A 7,377-nucleotide genomic window follows, 5' to 3' on the forward strand; every position below is an offset into this window, starting at 1 on the left:
TTTTCTGCCCGCAAGATGCATGATATGTACAATAAAAGCATGAGGGGTAAAACCACATGTTCAATGGTAACTTGCGAGCGCTTACCTCCTCGTTCGGGGGGATCTGGTGAGGACTCTCAGCTGCTTTGGCTATTGTCCGAAGGCAGGCGATGCAGGCCGCAAGGCACGCGCACCCTCTTTAGACGCCGTTTTGTTGTGACGACGACGAAGCGTCATCCTCTCAACCAAAGCGTCTCCATCGCCTTGATGCTTTTAGGAAGCTTTTTTTTACAAAAAAGCATTCCTCGATCGTCATTTGCTTGGAGGATTTCATTGCTAACGCTACTAATGCGACTGCTGCTAGTGCTGCCGATGCTGCTGCTACCCACGCTGCTCTCCACACTTATAAGTCTACCCCAGGATCCCGCCCCCCCATTTGTACCTCTGGCGCAGATTCAAGGCGGATCTTTTGCACCTCTGCCCCCTGCTGGGTGATTTTTACATGATTCACAATGCGGACAAGGCTGATTCTCAGTCAGAGGTTGCATCAGACCCTTATGTACACTATGACGTAAAAAAGACAGGAAACGTACTTATACGTCTTTGGTAGAGGGCGCCATTGCATTAAAAGACGTCTTTGTACGTCTAAGGGAGTAAATGAGTTGAACAAAGTACAGGGTCCTTCACCTGACTACAGATGATCTTCTGGGGACTTTATTTGGTTTTAATCACTTTTGGGGTCTGTATCTATGCACACTCCCTGGTTTTGCTACCTTCCCGGGTACCACATACACACTGCTTAGTTTCTCTGCCTTCGTGGGTACCACATACATATTGCTTGGTTTCTCTGCCTTCCTGGGTACGACATACACACTGCCTGGTTTTGCTACCTTCCTGGGTACCAGTCACACAAACGTCAGACGACTCAGCACATACCGACTGTCTCAGCACTACACACTTTCACTCCAAGGCAGTGCTGTGAACCAACTTACTGACAAGAGGTAGTATTTAGAATTTTAAAAAGTGCTTGAAAGGTTTTGTTCATGTAAAACCAACAGATTATGACATTATTATTATTATTTAAATCAGTATTAAACAGCATCAGCATAGGTTAAAGATATTATACAGACTATATACGATAAAAAAATACTAAACCACCCTTGCTTTTCCGTCATTTCTTGTATAAGTTAACACACAGATGTATAACATTTGTTTATACAAATATAACAATTAAAAAGTAGCTGATTAGAGTTTTAATTTTGTATTCATTAATCTGTAATAAAAATGGACATATTTTGGTTAATAAAATTAACAAGAAATAAAAGTAAAGGGTGTTCTAATACTTTTTTCAAGATTGTCCTAACATACATTTAATGTTTACAGTATATGTCTTCGGAAGAAGGGCAGCATTAGATTTTTTTTTTGTTCTCTCTCTTTGACTTCTGAATTTGAATTTCTGTCACAGATGTGCTTGAATTCTATTTTGGATGATTTGTGTTAAACTGCACAAATATTTGAAGAGCCATAGAATTCAAGAATCACACCAGTGCTGCTACTCCTCCGAACGGGTGAACGCCCTTGATTAACAACCTGCGTTGAGGTGGCTTTTGAGATTCGTGGTGTGGGAGAAAAATCTCTGAAGGCATTCTTAGACTTCAAGAGAGGGTCCACAATTTTCAAAGATTCACTTCCGTCTGAATCAGAGGCCTCACTTGTATCCGGAATATATTCATCTCCACTGTCATCTGAGTTGGAGTAATAATGCTTATCCATTCCAAAGTCAGCCTGTTTTTTTAATCTAAAAAACAACAACAACAACGAAATATAAAGGATAGAAGGCAGGAGACCAATAAAATATATGCAATTTGCTTGTAAGATTCCCTGAAATCTATATGGGTTGTTTACCTGTATACTTTTGGTCCTCCTGAGCCTTGGGATAGTAATATGGTCTGGGTCTGAGGCACAAAGTTCAGGGGCAGGATTTGACAATGATTCGTCAGAATCTGTGTCGTTATTCCAAGGAAGATTCAGCCCATATTTTTTGTCCAAGGGAGGAGACTGGGTTGCATCAGAGTCCAAGAGAAAATTGAGAACCCATTAAATACTTAATCCCCAGAGGAATCTGCACAGAAAAAGGTCTTAATTCTATTTGAAAAAAAAAAAAAAACTAAAATATTGATGAATGATATTATGACAAAATAATGTAATAACAAAATTAGAATGATTTTAGGAAATTATTTGCAAAACCAAAACATTGTGGTACGATAATAATGCATATAATTATTCTACGCAGCTATATTTAACAAAAACACTTAATTGACCGTAACAAAAAGCTCCCGGGAGGAAAACTACATTAAATGTTTTTTTAACAGGGCAGTGAAAATATTGGAAAATAAAAAAAATAATGAATAAAATAATATGAAAAAAGAATTCAATGTGTATCGATGGACCCATATGAAATACTTATATCGCTATGTACTTATCAGCCATATCGCCCAGCCCAATATGTAACTGCAACTTCAAAACCTCGGGCCATAACAGGATTGTAACATGGGATGCATATCTTCATTCCTAAATTTGTAGATCCCGAGGAGGCTGCTCAATGGTCCTGGTAATGTAAACCTCAACCAATTCGGTCACAGCCAATGTTCTCCATCCTTGTTAAGAAGTTTTGAAATGATTTAATAGATATACTATTGCAAACTATACCAGAATTTTATACATTTTAAACTTTTGATCACAATTTTACCTATTTTCTAAAAATCTGAAGAATCCACATGCCAAATCACCTGCTGTGGACACATAGGTTCTGTTCTGACAGATAATTCAGTTACAGGTTGTGTACTTAAAGCCAATAAGAGGGCAATGCAGCAGTCGACAGCCTGACGAAAGCTTAAGTCTCCCAATGAGAGAACTGTAGTGGCTGGTAGGTTCTTAGATTGTAACATAGTAAAGACATACACTACGCATAACTGTATATCATATGATGATGAGGGAAAATATTATTAGCTACGATTTATGTCCAGATATATTAGAAAACTTGTCCAACCAGCACAGGTCTATCTAACTGTAATTTTAACATCTCAAGACACGACAGGATGACCACATGATACGCATACCTCCTTTTCAGAGTCTGTCAAACCTTGAGAAGGCTGCTTCGATGTTCTGGTGGCATCAACCTCAGCCGATTCAGTCATTGTCGGTTGTCCTCCATCCTAATGAACAAGTTGAATATTAATTTAATGAATTAAAAAAAAGAAAATGGATCAGAATTTTACACATTTTAAAGAACAAGTTCACGAATGAAACAAAACCAATTACTTTAGCGCATGACAATTAATCTTCAGTAGAGATATGTTGTGACTGATATTTCAGTCACAGGTTGTCTTTTGAACGCCACCAGGGCCGCAATGGAGCACAGGACAGCCAAAAGTCTTCTTGTCGGACAGCTGTAGTGGCTGGTAGGTTCTAAGATTATAACATAGTAAAGGCACATACAACTCCTAACTGTATTTCATATGATAATGAAGGAAAAGATGATTAGCTATGATTTATGTCAACAATAAAAATGGCTCTACGGGGTCTCCACGAACGCAAACCTGACAGTTGGGTGTCAGATGGCCAACATACCTGACTCGCAATTCAACTCAACTGGACCCCACAACACAAGAAAAAGCTGAGTGAGCCTCAAACCAGACATACACATTCACTGACAAATATCCTGTGACACCAGATATATTAGAAGTCTTGTCTAATCAGCACACGTCTATCTAACTGCAATTTTAACATCTCGAGACACGACAGGATGAGCACACGATACGCATACCTCCATTTCTGAGTCTGTAAAGCCTGGAGGAGGCTGCTTCGATGTTTTAGTAGCATCATAAATTTATTGAATTAATTATATTTGAGGTTGGATTAGATTTTTACACATTTTAAGCCTTAGCCACCCAAAACAAAACATAAGCTCATGAATGAAATAAAACTAATTAATTTCGCCCATGCCAATTAATCTTCTGTAGACACGTGTTGTGACCAGTGTTGTTTTTGGCAGGCATTTTAGATTTTGTCCAAGTCATTTGGACAAAGTGCTGATTTGTTTACATCACATTTAGTCATCCCAATTCGTTATAGTTTTAGTCCAGTTTTAGTCAACGAAAACTAAAAAAAGGGTTTTAGTCCAGTTTTAATCGACGGAAACGCAAAAAAAGTTTTACCCTAGTTTTCGTCAATTTATTCACAAAGGTTTTAGTCCAAGCGGCAAGGTGGCCCAACTGGTTAGCATGATGGCCTCACAATATTGAGGTCGTAGGTACGATTCTGGCTCCGGCCTTCCTGCGTGGGTTTCCTCTGGGTAATCCGGTTTCCTCCCATATTCTTAAAACATGCATGGCAAGTTGCTTGGACACTCTAATTGCCCCGAGGCATGAGTGTGAGCGTGGATGGTTGTTCGTCTATGCATGTCCTGCGATTGGCTGGACACCAATTCAGGGTGTACCTCGCCTACTGCCGAAGACAGCTGGGATAGGCTCCAACACCCCCCGCGACCCTAGTGAGGAGAAGCGGTACAGATAACGGATGGATGGGTTTAAGTCCATTTGAGTTAAAACAAGGCATTCAAGGTTTCCACCCAATAACAAAGACTTTTGGATGGACTACTAAGGATTCTTCATCACAAACAGAAAAAAGTGGCAACAGTGGAATCAATACTCACTGCTCCAAAATAAGCAGAGAAGCAAAACATTTTGTTGGGCAACTGTTGTGGCTTTATTTCACTAAAAGCAACATAAAATAATTTATGAACCACATGCTAACAATTTTGTCTAGTCAACGAAAAAAATTCATGTACATCACGTCATGTTTTCGTCATAAAAGAACCTCGTATAGCTTGTCATCGTCATTAAAAAAGGGGCGTTAACGAAGTATTTTCGTCATAGTCATCAGTGACGAAAACAACACTGGTTGTGACTGATATTTCAGTCCCAGGTTGTCTCCTGAACACCACCAATTGGGCAAGGGCGCGCAGGAAAGCCTGGGGTCTTCTATTTTTACAGTATAGAAAGGCTAAATATCAAATTGAAACAGTGTTTTATATCATGAATATACAGGGTTGGTGCTGGTTCTGGTAGGGAAACCACAACATAAAGATGTCCTTAATTAGTCCCACAATGGGGATATTTGCAATATGGCATATGATGGCCTAACAGGGCCACCGCCCAGAAAGGAGTAACGCAGAACTTTGTAATACTGTCACTCCCTGACCAGTTCGTTGTTCCTGCAGAGCCAAACTTTGACTCAGACCCACAAATTTGAATTACAGATAGTGGACAATGGAGAACTCCCCCAGTCAGTCAGCATGTTCAACTTCCATAGAAACCTCACATACATTTATTAGATTGCCAAACTAATTGGAAACTACATCACCAGAACACCACAAGTGGGCTCTGTTATTGTACTTAAAGATGCATCTTACAAACCTGTGTTCTCCAAGGCCAGCTGGTCCATAGTCTTAAGTTATTTCTTCGCCAACATCAATGTCTCGGAGCGCAAACAGACAGAGGTGTGGTCTGTCCTCTGTTGTCATCTTCTTCATTTTACAGTTGGGGTGCATGTGGTCATCATTAACCAGTCTTCCCAGACTGCCATCTTCTTGAGCTGCATCAACACTTAAAATAGATTAAAAAAAAAAAAAAACAATTATTCAATCAATGTCAGAAATTAATCTTTGAGACAATCTTGTGTACACAAAACATAAAAATAGGAAATCCACAATTTTTAAATCTAAATCAAATCATACAAGAAATTTCTATTGGAATCAGACCCTATTAACAGCTTGTCTTTGAGACTTCATGATCTATATTTTCATTTGTACAGATTCAACGCATGAATAAAAGTAATTATACATTTTTGCTTAGAGAATGATTTTTCCCCTAACACTTATGGGATGAGTATGTGTTTATTTTTTTAAATAAAAACAAAAATAAGATAACATCTCAATCTTTGCCTCACCTCCAAGTTTTTTCTTGCCGGCGGAAGTCAAACAAAAAGACAGTGCCTCTTCCATCCATCTTCCTGCGTTGAGATTCATCAGAATCTATCAATTTTCCTCTGTACTCCATAATAAAGAATAAAGTCGTCTTTCCTGAAAGGGGCCTTGGTAAATACTCCTCGACCTAGTTAACAGGGAAATCAAGTTAGCTTCGTCATATTTTTAAGCACACAAATAAGGAGTCATCATATTCATTTGTGCCACTATACTAATGTAGGGTGGTTTGAAACATTGCTTCTTGTGAGGGATAGAGCAGAGCCCTTCTTTATGATTTTAAAGGAACAGACCAGCCAAAATTCATTTTCCAGCATTGCATTAGCCAGTATGTATTAGGACTGAAAGTACAAATGTCAATTGCACCTGGTTACGTAAAAAAAAAACTTTAAGATTATTTAGTTTCAAAACAATGACATACACTGTACACAGTCATATTGGATCGCGTCACGTGATCTCTGTGACGTATTACGTGCTTTACACTAGACTATCAATATCGGACTTGTTCACCGGTCTATTGTGGTATAAAAATGCCGGAGGGCGTCATCAAGTACAGCCTTAATTTAGATAGAACTCCTACCATCAGGTTTCACACTCACTGAAATAACTTGAAACTGACAAAAGTGGCAAAAGAAAAGGTCAAGACACTCTTAATGTAAAATAACCACTTAAAAAACGATGTCAGCTTGGTTATCAGAAAACAATAATATATCTTAGCAAAAGCGTTAACTTCATACCTTTAAATTAGTTTATATACTTCGCTTCTAACTCTGCAGTCTTGTCCAGACCCTTGACTGCATGTTCAATAGTATCCTGCTTTGGGGACTTCCTGCATCTCAGGGAAGGCATTGTTTATTCTATAAAGAAAAAAGACAGTATTGTGTTGAGAATTATTAATACTATGGGCTAAATGGAGTTTTAACAATATTAGTGTAAGAAAAATAAATTATAAATTAAAAAAATATCAATTCCTCCATCCCAATTAACGATTTCAACCATAATAGTTTATATTGAAGTTTAAACAACAGACACAGACAGATTTATGCAGTGTGACTACAAAAATCTTACCAAAATTGCATTCACAGTAACCTTTGCTTTAAGAATCATGTAATTAACCAGTGAACATCGTGTCTTACACAAAAATTAATGACAGAAATTATCATGGTACTTGCATTCTGTGGTTCTATAACAAAAGTGCAAGCTGTTAGCTCCGCAAAGCTAACGCAACAAGCTAGCGTCCCTCGTGCTCACATTCAATGCAAACCTGACCACCGGATGACAATACGCGTCGGTTTAGTTCTTTAAATGAGTAAAAGCACCATGACGTTTTATAATTATTCAATGCTTAACTGGAG

At 38.4% G+C, this 7,377-nt stretch overlaps 2 long non-coding RNA genes across 2 annotated transcripts; both read right to left on the bottom strand.

The window, feature by feature from the left end:
- Positions 1–1,038: 1,038 nt before the first annotated feature.
- Positions 1,039–3,187, bottom strand: LOC148316074 (uncharacterized). Its single transcript, XR_015840391.1, has 3 exons — positions 3,099–3,187; positions 1,885–2,037; positions 1,039–1,777 (listed from the first exon to the last, which is right to left on the bottom strand). It is a non-coding gene; the product is annotated as an uncharacterized LOC148316074 (long non-coding RNA).
- A 2,289-nt stretch (positions 3,188–5,476) lies between these two features.
- Positions 5,477–6,879, bottom strand: LOC148316075 (uncharacterized). Its single transcript, XR_015840377.1, has 3 exons — positions 6,760–6,879; positions 5,989–6,152; positions 5,477–5,645 (listed from the first exon to the last, which is right to left on the bottom strand). It is a non-coding gene; the product is annotated as an uncharacterized LOC148316075 (long non-coding RNA).
- Between the last annotated feature and the right edge of the window lie 498 nt (positions 6,880–7,377).

Source organism: Idiotropiscis lumnitzeri, unplaced genomic scaffold (genome assembly GCF_059441095.1).
Source record: "Idiotropiscis lumnitzeri isolate Australia: NSW breed Sydney's pygmy pipehorse unplaced genomic scaffold, RoL_Ilum_1.0 HiC_scaffold_23, whole genome shotgun sequence".
NCBI classification, from domain to species: Eukaryota; Metazoa; Chordata; class Actinopteri; order Syngnathiformes; family Syngnathidae; genus Idiotropiscis; species Idiotropiscis lumnitzeri.